Below are 12,512 nucleotides of genomic sequence, written 5' to 3' on the forward strand. Positions count from 1 at the left end.
GGTCGTCAATCAAGAGTACTAGATGATGCACTTCAATGGGTCACTGATGAAGAAGGGCGTCGGTGTGGGGCTGGTCTTCATATCAACCCTTGGGGTCCGCATGAGGTACATGGTTCGGCTCCATTTCTCCTCATCAAATAATGTGGCTGAAAATGAAGTGCTCATCAACGGCCTATGAATCGCCATCGAGCTAGGCATCCGATGCCTCAACATCTGAGGTGACTCCTAGCTAGTCATCAACCAAGTCATGAAGGAGGCTAGCTTCCATGACACCAAGATGGCTGCGTATAGCTAGGAGGTCCGACGGCTGGAGGACAAATTCGATGGCCTTGAACTCAATCACATCCCAAGGCGCCTCAACGAGGCGGCCGACGCACTTGCAAAAGCAACATCCGATCAAGAACCGGTGCCAATAGGCATCTTCACCATTGACCAACATAAGCCCTCGGTATGCTATGAAGGGTCGGAATGGGCCGACAAAGGCCGTCTGATCCAGCTCACAAGTCACCACCATCATGCCGCAAAAGCATGATGGTGTCTCTGGGGCACTATGACATGCCTCCTAAAACTCAGGCACAATTACCTTAAAGTGCTAGGAGGAGTTAGTTGTGGCCCTCGAAGCTTGTGCTTCGATGACCCAAAACTATGGGTTCAGGGGTATGCCAAAAACACAAGGACCTACAGTCAGCCCGGGCATCGCTCCAACACTTTCTTGCCTGCAAGATCCCTTCCAACATCGATTGTTGGAATTGGCAATGACGGCCTTCAGCTACCATAGATGATTCCCAGTAGGACACATGTCTAAGAACCATGTGGTTCCCTTTGACATCCTTTATTTTTGTCCCCTCACAAAACTCATCCTCAGAGGCAGCTCGAATGACGGAAAGGCCCTTACATATAAGCGTGAGGGCGAACTAAGCAGCCTAAGACTCCCACGCCTCATGGCGAACCATGGGAGGCATGGAAGGTTGGGAAAATTAGAATCCTCCTAAAGGCTGGGCTAGTACAACATCGACGAGACTACTTGGCCCTGCCTAGAATGCAAAACCCATGGACATGACATATGTGCATTACATTGAATACACCGACCTACGGGGGGCAAGCAGTAGAGCCCGAACAAGCTATGACCATGAGTCCATGCCATGACATATGTGCATACCAGCACTTTCATGATCACTTCATGTTCGCAAAAACACTCAAGGGCTACTATCGAGGTTATAACCCTAGGGTATCTCAAGGCATCAAATAGATAGTGGGCCGCATAGCTCATGACAAAAACAATAGACAAAGGCCCAAATGATCGAGGCTTAGTAAGAGACAAATAGGTTAGGCTAGGTGCTATGGATGGGGTTATCCATGACCCCTTCCACCTGCCTTGGTCTCACTATGCTTGCAAGGCATATGACCTCTCTCCATCATAACCTTTAGAAGAGATGGAAAGAGGTCGTGCCATGCCAAACGAGCCTGCCATAATAGGGGCAAGCATGCCGCATTGTGGGGGTATTAACCCCTATACCCTTATGGCTAGGCTTGGGCCGGCCCGGATTAGTGGGTCCGGTCCACCAAAAGATGACGCGCGGCCCAGCCAACCTGATCGGAGTCCCGCGCAAGGAGTCAAGGCGAATTTGGTGATCAAGCAAGATCCTGGTTGGTTAGAATAGGAATCCTTATCCAGCCACATATGGCAATTGTAACTGGCTAGGATTAGTTTCCAGATCTGTAACCCTACCCCCCGGACTATATAAGGCGGGCAGGGGACCCCTCTAAAAAGCATCTCTCATTGACATACAGCAATACAAATCAGACGCAGGACATAGGTATTACGCCTTCTTGGTGGCCGAACCTGGATAAAACCTCGTGTCTATCTTGCGTCACCATCTCGTTTGTGGCTTGTGCATCTGTCTGCCGACAATCTACTACCTTAGGCATACCCCTAGGTAGACTGCCGACCATATTTCGTCGACAGTGGCGCACTAGGTAGGGGGTGTGCGTACTGCTCTCCAAGCAAACAAGATGGTCATCATCTCCGGCTCCATGGCTACACCGAACGGCCTCACATTCACCATTAGCTAGATCACCTGGACCACCAGCTCTGACGACTTCATCACCATGACCCTAGAGGAGGCATGGATCTAGTCTGCGCCGACCACTGCTTCACCTGCATCAGCTATGGCTCTGACCACGGCAGATACAGCTTCGACCATGACGGATATGGCTCCGACCATGATGGATCTAGCTCCGACCACGGTACATCTGGCTCTAACCACGCCCACATCACTTTCAGCCACGTCAACAACCCATCATCCGCTTCCTCGCTACAAAGGGGAGCAGATCAATAACACCGACCTGCTCGACTCCATCGATCAGGTCGGCACCAAACTCGCTGAAACCCTAGCTCTGGTAAGTATGATTCAAAGTCAACCTAATGAGTAGGTAACCGCACCCCACAACAGATCTACCCGACCAGCTTGGGCCAATCATCCTGCGTGACTTGGTACAAATCTCGTGGTCATATCTACTCCTGAAGGGCACTCTACTCGTCGCCGACCAGCCTCCGCGATGGGTCTCTGACTCTCCAAGTACGAAGCCTCGATGGAGAATTACCAGGCCTAGCCCTATGACCTACGCAACGCTGCCTCCAACTATGCATATAACATACGACGCTACTCGGATCTGGCTTTTGTACATCAGCCTCATCAAAGGCCAAGCAACTTCGTCAACATGATCTAGATTGAGGATTATCAAGAAGGATCCATCCACACAGTCCAAGAGGGCGACTCTAGCTCCTCGTCTGGCATCGCATCTAATGCATCTGTCCACACCAAGCTTCAGCATCATGAAGATGAAGGCATCAAATATGATCTGGATATCCCAGACCATGCCCCGGGGTTCCCACAATTCCCGTCTTTCTCGCCAAGGCGAGGGGATTTGATCCATGTCGTCAGCAATGACGAACCACCGACAGTTGGCAAAATAGAACAAGAAAGGACTACACGCGAAGCACGCAATATTGACCGGTTTAATCACTGGCAAATCGAAGCCAAAGCAGACCAGGAGGCACGACACATAAGGGTCTAGCCACGTGACCTCAACGATGCTTTCGATAGGGTGGGGGACAAATAGGTCTTCTAGACTCCAAGCACCAACGTGCCCGTCGCCATGGCAACAATGCAACGGCTACCCAACATCCCGAAAACCCAAGCAGTTCGTGATGAGATACAAGCCTATCTGATGGCTGCTATGGCCCAGACCGCAGAGATTGTAAATCAAGCCCGGGCTCCATCCGTCTTAGTCGAGTCAAGCCACAGCCGCTAGCACCCAAGTCGCTCATAGCCACTTAACCAACGTGGCTCGCGCAACAACGACCCATAAGACAACCATCAAGGCAAAAATGGTGGCCATGATGGTGGCTAGGATGACAACCGCCGTCGGGACAACAACCGCCGCGATGTCTGGGACAATAACCACCGAGACAACCGCGACAATCCCCGTGATAACCATGGTCGTAGGGCTCATCTAGATGGCAATCAAGATTGCCACGATGGTAATAATGATCTCCGCCATTACCTCGGTGGACGCGATCTACACGCTCGCATCAACCAAAGAGCCAACGATCGAGCATCCCACGAAAGTTATTGCCGTATGGAATATGACACTGCCCACGGCCCACCGGGTTTGAAGCAGTTTACTCCACACCTTCGCCAAGTCATATGGCCCAAGAATTTCAAGCTCAAGAAACTTTAGAAGTATGATGGCAAGGAAAACCCCGAATTATGGGTCATGCTCTATGAAACTACGTGTAGATCAGCCATGGCTGATGAGCACATCATGTCTAACTATTTCCCAATCGCTGTTGGCCATGCAGGTCACCAATGGCTAGTCAGCTTGCCGACGAACTATTTTGACTGTTGGCAGGAGCTCAAGCAAGCCTTCATTGACAACTTCATTGCTACTTGTGAACAACCAGGCAACAAATACGATCTACAACGGATTTGAGATCAAAAAGATGAGCCACTGCGCGAGTACGTCCGGCGTTTCTCAGAGATGCACATTAAGGTCCCATCAATCTCTGATAACGAGGCAATCGAGGCTTTCGTAGATGGCCTCCACTTCCACGATGCCCTAAGGGACAAGCTCCTCCGCAAGAGACCTGAATCGGTCACAGCGCTCCTGGCCACCGCTAAGAAATACGTGGACACCGACGACGCTAAAAAGATAATTATTGAAGAAGCAGCAAGGGTTCCACGCTCCGACCACCCCCACACCACGACGACTACTATGGCAACCGTGGTCGGAATGACAATTTTGACCACCGCAACCAGCGCAACGACTCCCGCGACCACCGCGACCAACGTAATCAGTGGTGTAACCACCATGACAATTACAGGAGCAAGCATGCTCGGGAAGACGATGGGGAGGTCAACACCGTTAAAAAGGGTGGCAGACATCGTAATTACGAAGATGACTATGCCAAAGCATTGAAAGGGCCCTGCCAGCTCCATCCTAAGTCAAAGCATACCATGGAGAATTGTCGTGTTCTCAAGTCTATCTACACGCGTCAATAGGCTCAGGATACATCCGACAAGCCTAACGACGTAGGGGAACAGCGCAACGAGGATAACGACGATGACGATGCAGACCCTCGTCACAAGTACATCAAGCCAACCGATCACGTGCACACCATCATCGGAGGCAAAGTGTCCATCGAATCCAAATGAGAACGCAAGCTGCTCGCCCGCGCTTGCTTGAACGTGGCCAACACCGACAACCTCCTCACCGATCCGTGGCTCCCTCCATGGTCTCACCGTGAAATCTCCTTCAGTAGAAAGGACCAATGGGCCGCAATACCTAAGCCAAGGCATTTTCCCCTAGTCCTCGATCCTTGTATCAACAAGGTTTAGTTCAACAGAGTACTGATCGACGACGGCAGCTCCATCGACATACTATTCAAGAATAGCTTGCCCACCCTGAAGATAGCTCAGGCGGACCTCAAGCCGTACGAGGCACAGTTCTGGGGTGTTCTCCCCGGACAGAGCTCTACACCTCTCGGGCAGATCACGCTACCTGTGCAGTTTGGGACCTCGGACCACTTCCACACCGATTACATCAACTTCATGGTCGCTGACTTCGACAGCACCTACCATGCTATTCTTGGTCGACCGTCGCTCACCAAGATCGTGGCCATACCTCATTACATGTATCTGGTGCTCAGGATGCCTACCAAGAAAGGAGTTCTAACCCTCCAAGGCAATGTGTACGCAGCTTATGCCTATGAGGATGACAGTTTCAAAATAGCAGAGGCTCATGCCCTCTCTATTCGCATGGCAGAGACCATGCTCGACGCCAAGAAGACCTCGGCCGACCACTTGGAGATCCCAGAGCTTGAGGCTCCATGCAAGAACATCAAGTCTAAGGAGCACAAGGTGATCCAGCTGGTCGATGGTGATCCCAGCAGAATGGCCCTTATCAGGGCCAACCTGGATCCCAAATAGGAAGACGCGCTCGTCAGGTTCCTGAGGAGCAACGTGGATATGTTCGCATGGAAACCTGCTGACATGCCCGGTGTACCTCGAAATTTGATCGAGCACTCCTTGAATGTCAACGGCAAGGCCAAACCTATTAAGTAGAAGCTACGATGGTTTGCTCACGACAAAAAGGAGGCGATTAGGGTAGAAGTTACATGGCTTTTGGCAGCCGGATTTATCAAAGAAGTGTATCATCCGGAGTGGTTAGCCAACCCGGTTCTTGTATGCAAAAAGAATAATGAATAGAGAATGTGCGTTGATTACACTGATCTCAACAAACACTGCCCTAAGGACCCCTTTGGCTTACCTCGCATAGACGAGGTCATAGATTCAACCGCCGGTTGCGAGCTGCTTTCCTTTCTCTATTGCTACTCTGGTTATCACCAGATCACTCTTAAAGAGGACGACCAGATCAAGACATCTTTTATCACGCCTTTCGGCACCTACTGCTACATGACCATGTCGTTCAGGCTAAAGAACGTCGGGGCTACCTACCAACGCGCTATACAAGCTTGCCTCAAAGACGAGATAAAAGACGACCTCGTCGAGGCTTATGTTGATGATATAGTTGTCAAAACCAAGGAAGCACATACCCTTGTTGACAACCTGGAACGTACCTTTGCAGCCCTTAACACATTTCAGTGGAAGTTGAACCCAAAGAAGTGCATCTTTGGTGTTCCTTCTAGAATACTACTTGGCAATGTCGTCAGTCACGACAGCATATGCCCTATCCCGGAGAAAGTCAAAGCTGTCTTGGACATGAAGCCACCCAAAAAAGTGAAGGATGTTCAGAAGCTTACTGGATGCATGGCCGCCCTCAGCCATTTCATATCAAGATTAGGCGAAAAAGGATTACCATTCTTTAAACTACTCAAAGCATCCAAAAAGTTTGAGTGGTCGGAGGAAGCAGACGCTGCCTTCACATAGCTGAAACAATACCTTACGTCACCTCCGGTCCTCACTGCTCCAAGAGAAGACGAAACACTCCTACTTTACAATGCGGCTACTAACCGAGTGGTCTCCACAGCTATGGTGGTTGAGCACGATGAGCCCTGCCATGTCTACAAGGTACAGCAACCAATTTATTTCATTAGTGAGGTACTCAATGAGTCCAAGACTAGGTACCCATAGATTCAGAAGTTGATCTATGCCATACTGATAACATCTCAAAAGTTGAAACACTACTTCGATGGATATCGTGTGGTGGTCATGACTGAGTACCCTCTATGAGATATCATAAGCAACAAGGATGTAAATGGGCGCATCATCAAATAGGCAATGGAGCTATGCCCCTTCTCCTTGGAATTTGCAAGTCGTACTACAATCAAGTCTAAGGCACTCATTGATTTTATCGTCGAGTGGACAGACTTAAGCACGCCTGCCTCTTCGGGATCCAATGAGTATTGGACGATGTACTTCGATGGCTCTCTCAACATTGACGAAGTTATTTCCCAGCATCTAATAATGCCGCCGAATAATGCCGCCATCCAAGGAGTAGCTCCAGTACGTCCTCAGGATTTATTTCCTAGCATCTAATAATGCTGCCGAATACAAAGCATGCCTACATGGTTTGCGCATTGCGGTTGAGCTCGGTGTTAAATGTCTCTATGTCTATGGAGACTCGGCTCTGGTCATTAACCAACTCAACAAGGACTGGGACATGACCAGTGAAAAGATGGATGCATACTGTAAATCGATTAGAAAACTAGAAGGCAGGTTCTATGGCATCGAGTACATACACATGGTCCAGGACAAGAATCAAGCAGCGAATGCACTGTCAAAGTTAGGATCATCCCAAGCCAAAACCCCACATGGCATATTTGTCCAAGACCTGCTCATGCCTTCCATCGAAGAGGAAGATTCCATGGCAGACAAGCCTCTAGACCAGCAATTGGTGGCTACGGTTCCGACATCAAGCACCGCCGAGATGCTTCTGACCACTCATGAGCCCGACTAGAGAATACCTTTCATCAAGTACCTAACAGATGGCAGCGGTTACACTGATCGGACAAAAAACGAGTGCCTGATGCATCGCAGTAAGCAGTACCTGCTTGTTGATGGCAAGCTATGGCGCAAGAACACAAAAGAGGAAATCTTGATGAAGTGTATAACCCAGGAGGATGGCGAACATCTCCTGGACCAAATCCACTCTGGCTCCTGCGGCAACCACGCAGCCTCAAGAACGCTGGTTGGTAAGGCTTTCTGGGTAGGGTTCTATTGGCCGTCAGCAGTAGCCGACGCAGAGAAGCTAGTCCGCCACTGTGAGGGTTGTCAGTTCTTCACCAAGAGAATCCACGTACCAGCACCTACCGGTACATCTCGTATTGCCTATATGACTATTGGATTCTTAACTTCAATAGAAATTCTTTTTTAGACCCTAGCACCACGTGCCTACGTCACCTACTACCAGGCTCGGGGACTAAGTGGGCATACTTCACCTTGTGGTGAATGTGCTTATTTAATCGACCCCTATGCTTTGACTGATACTAAGGATTACTATCATGCTCGGGGACTGTCCCGACCACTGCTCGAAGATCGTTCTCCTCGGCTACATGTGATTTGTACTCACATACAGTTGAGAGACATTTATTTAGATCTTGCTACAAGACTCATACTTTACTTTCTAGCAAGCCCGGGGACTACATCGCTACGATGCACCTGTCGGTGCATCTCGTATTGCCTGTACGACAATTGGGCTCTTAACTTAACTGGGAATTCTTTTTAGACCCTGGCACCACATGCCTACGTCACCTACTGCCAGGCTCGGGGACTAAGTGGGCACACTTCACCTTGCGGTGAATGTGTTTGCTTTTCGACCACTACACCTCTGATGATCAAGGATGCTACGCTTCAAGATTCACTTACATTTCTTTACAGAAATACAAGTGGGCACACTTCACAGGATGGAAATCTTTTTCTTTTTTCTTAAAAGCACCATACATTCTTCAGACAACCTACTTCTCCAGCAACAACAGTGGTCAGAGATGTCAAGGACTCAAGCCTTACTTGTCGGATAAGGTTAAAATGGCATGTCACAGCATAATACATGGTGCTCGAGGACTAGCTGTGGGGGTATTAACCCCTATACCCTTATGGCTAGGCTTGGGCTGGCCCGGATTAGTGGGTCCAGTCCACCAAAAGATGATGCATGGCCCAACCAACCTGATCGGAGTCCCGCGCAAGGAGTCAAGGCAGATTTGGCGATCAAGCAAGATCATGGTCGGTTAGAATAGGAATCCTTATTCGGCCACATATGGCAATTGTAACTGGCTAGGATTAGTTTCTAGATTTGTAACCCTACCCCCTGGACTATATAAGGTGGGCAGGGGACCCCTCTAAAAAACATCTCTTATTGACATACAACAATACAAATCAGACGCAGGATGTAGGTATTACGCCTTCTTGGCGGCCGAACCTAGATAAAACCTCATGTCTGTCTTGCGTCACCGTCTTGTTTGTGGCTTGCGCATTTGTCTGCCAACAATCTACTACCTTAGGCATACCCCTAGGTAGACTGGCAACCATATTTCATCGACACGCACTGACCCCATAAGGATAGAGGTGATAGTAGTCACCTCAGCCCGGTCAGACACCAACCTTGTGCCATGCTACATGAACAAGACAATACCACCTCGAGGTGGTAATGATAGGTACGATGACCACCTACCAGATATGGCCCAACATGGCAGGTCTACCCACTATGGGATGGGAGCCACGACAAGGGTCTCAGTGCGGTGGCCATCCAAACTAGTTGAAAGCCCTGACCCTGATGATTAGGGTCATGGCCCTTAGCCCCATGAAATGACTAGGCGAACGATGACCCAGGGCGGCTACCAACTATGGGTACAATGCCCCGAGGAACCTAGAGATGATGGTGAAGACCATAATGGATGCCGCATTACATAGGATAGCTAACAAACTATCACCATGGCTATAGTGCCAGCCTTCATAGTAGCACCATGTTAGACCCCTACTGTGACATGGCCATAAGACCATGATGACAGCCACGCTCGGACAAGCTCCACAAGACAGCGTAGCTTGCACGCCAAGTTAGCTATGACCTCCCTCAGGCTCATGACCCTTTGGTCAGGAGAACCTCCTATATGTACAAGCCCTAGCCCCAAACTCTATATAAGGACCGCCAGGGCAACACATTCTTCATCCTGTACCATTCCATTCATTAACCAAAGTAGTAGGGTTCTTGAAGCTTCTCTTTAGGCTGCCCCTCACCTAGCATAGGTTCAACCACCTCTTCCACCATTCTTGCACCCCCCATTGTAAGAACTTTAGAGCATTCAAGCGAGGAACATGCACTCAATCATCTCTGAGACTGGACATAGGGCTCCAGCTTGAACCAATATAAATCCTCGTGTCTATTGGATGCTATCATCGTATTCCTAGAGCAGCATGGCAATCATATTAATTTACAGTCTGGTTTATGAAACACCGACATAAGTGGTCTTTCTTTGTTGTCGCATTGAGTTTTCTGTAATCAATACACATTCTCCAACCTATGACAATATGCTGTGGGATTGACTCATTTTTATTGTTTTCAACGACCGTCATTCCTCCTTTCTTTGGAACCAGTTGGATGGGACTAACCCAGTTGCTATGTGGTACGTGATAAAAAATCTGGGCGTGAAGAAGTTTGAGGACTTCCTTCTTCATGACTTCCTGCATCGCATTATTGAGCCTACGCTGAAGCTCTCGAGATGGTGTTATCGATGGGTCAATCGGAATGCGATGGGTATAGAGGGTTAGGCTAATCCCCTTGAGATCTTGCAAAGAATACCCAAAAACTAACCTATGCTTTTCTAAGATGGCGATGAGTTTGGATGTCTCCTCATCAGAAAGCCTATCACTAATGATTACAAGAGTGTTCTTGTTGCCATTTAGGAAAGCATAGCGTAGACCAGCATGTAGGGGTTTTAGGTCAACCAGAGGTTGTGTCGGTACTTCCTTTGTGGGACGATCTATGGTTTCTCCTAAGTCGTCCTCTTCTTCTATGAAGAGTTTTGCATCTTTTTCTAGGGAGGACTCGGGGGAAAAGGGCAAAACTGACATAACTTCCTTGGGAAGGTCAAGATGGGGAAGAGATTCTGCCACTGATTTTTTGGCTCGAGTGATAGGAATGGTGAAGGTGTCTCTTCCCAACTTTACATCCAATGCCCCTAATGAAGGAGGCTCCATGATAAGTTTTTCTAAGGGATGCCCTATTAAGATGTTGAAATCCTAGATTTCAAAGACATGGAAATCAAGGGCTACTTCAATATCCCTGTGATGTAAAATTGTATCATGGAGAGTCCTAAGCCCTTTTAGGCTAGTTCTTGGACTAGACCTAAGGGACTTAACTATTTGGACCAGGAATTTTTCACCTAGATAAGCAGATGCGAAGGCTATAGACATTAGGTTTGCTCCAACAGATGAGTTATACATCACATCCACCCAAGTTCCTTGAATTTTGCAATGAATGCTTCAAGAGGGGGTGAGTATCTGAATTTCTTCAGAAGAATGCTCTCCCTCATCCACCCATTCACTGCTCATGATAGCGGTCAACTCCTTGATGGACTCTCTAAGGGATTCTTTGTCTAATGGTTCAAGAGGAGTGATAGGAACTAGTGGCCTCTTTTGGCAAGAGTACTTCGAGGTATTTCCAAAATCTTCAAAAAGTTCATCCTCAAAATACGGGAGGTCCGAAGGCTAGAAACCTTCCTCCAGAACTTCTGGTTTGGGCAATGGTCTCTCTAAGGGTGTTATGGGTTTGGCTTTAGCCAAAGAGATTTCCTCATGGCTTGGCTCGAGTTCTACATGAAGGGGTTCTAGAAGAGGAGTGTTCTCTAGAATGCGGTCGAGGAGAGCTTCTCCTTTTGCTTTGGTTTTGTGAGTAAATGAACCTCTGGTAGCTATATCAAGTTGTAGGGCAGATTCCTTGCTAAGCCCTAACCAGAAATGCTACAAAAGCACATGGTTGGGTATAGACAAGTCTAGGCTAGATCTCGTTAAAATTGAGAATCTGTCCCAAGCTGCACCTATAGTTTCCTTCTTTTTTTGTTGGAAGTTGAGTATCTCTTGTTGTAGGGTAGTGATTCAGGATATAGGGAAGAATGCAAGACAAAATCTATTCCTTAGTTCTTCCCAATCGCCTGCTACCTTCCCTATGTTGTGGGCGTACCATTGTTTCACCCTCTCATTGAGCTAAAAGGGAAACAACTTTCACCGAAGTGTTTGTTGTGACATGCCTGAAATGGTCAGGCAAGCACAGAGCTGCTCAAACTCCCTTAGGTGATGATAAGGGTTTTCATAATCTAACCCTAAGAAGGCTTGTTCCCAAACCATGGCTATCAAGCCAGGGCAGAGTTCATAACTAGAAGTTGTGATTGGCTTTGAGGATTGTGGTAGTTCAACGAACTTGCCCTTGGGAGCAGAAAAGGTTTTGAATAGTTGGTTGCTCCATTGGAGAAGAGTAAAAAGTAAAGAAAGATAAAAACAAAGGATACATGGGCAAACTAGGTTTAGAAACTAAAATGATAACCATTCCCCAGCAACGACATCAAAAATGCTTGTTGGTGCTTCTTACCATAAGCAGAAAAGTCCACAAGCACACGAAAGTACCATTGTACCACTTCACCCAGAAGTATTCAGGGTATCGTATTTTCCCAAAGGAACAGTAGTTTAAGTAGTCTTTTGGCTAGTTTACCCAGGAGAACAAGATGAAGGGTAACATGGGTAGTGAGGTTCTTCTAAGGTTAGAAACCTTAAACGAAGATAACTTTGCTACTATAGACTGACTTTGGGCACTAGGTTGCAACTGGTCTACCAGTCGATGCCGGCCTGTAGCTCTACACCATATCTGAATGTGGGGGATTATGAAGGATGAACAAGGCTGTCACCACCTATCGTGTACCCCTCAACCAGGGGATATGAGGCAAATGAAGGTAACATGTAGCTTAGACACCACGTCTACGCTAATCGTTACTACTATAGCAT

This window comes from Miscanthus floridulus, chromosome 11, assembly GCF_019320115.1.
Source record: "Miscanthus floridulus cultivar M001 chromosome 11, ASM1932011v1, whole genome shotgun sequence".
In the NCBI taxonomy this organism is placed as follows: Eukaryota; Viridiplantae; Streptophyta; class Magnoliopsida; order Poales; family Poaceae; genus Miscanthus; species Miscanthus floridulus.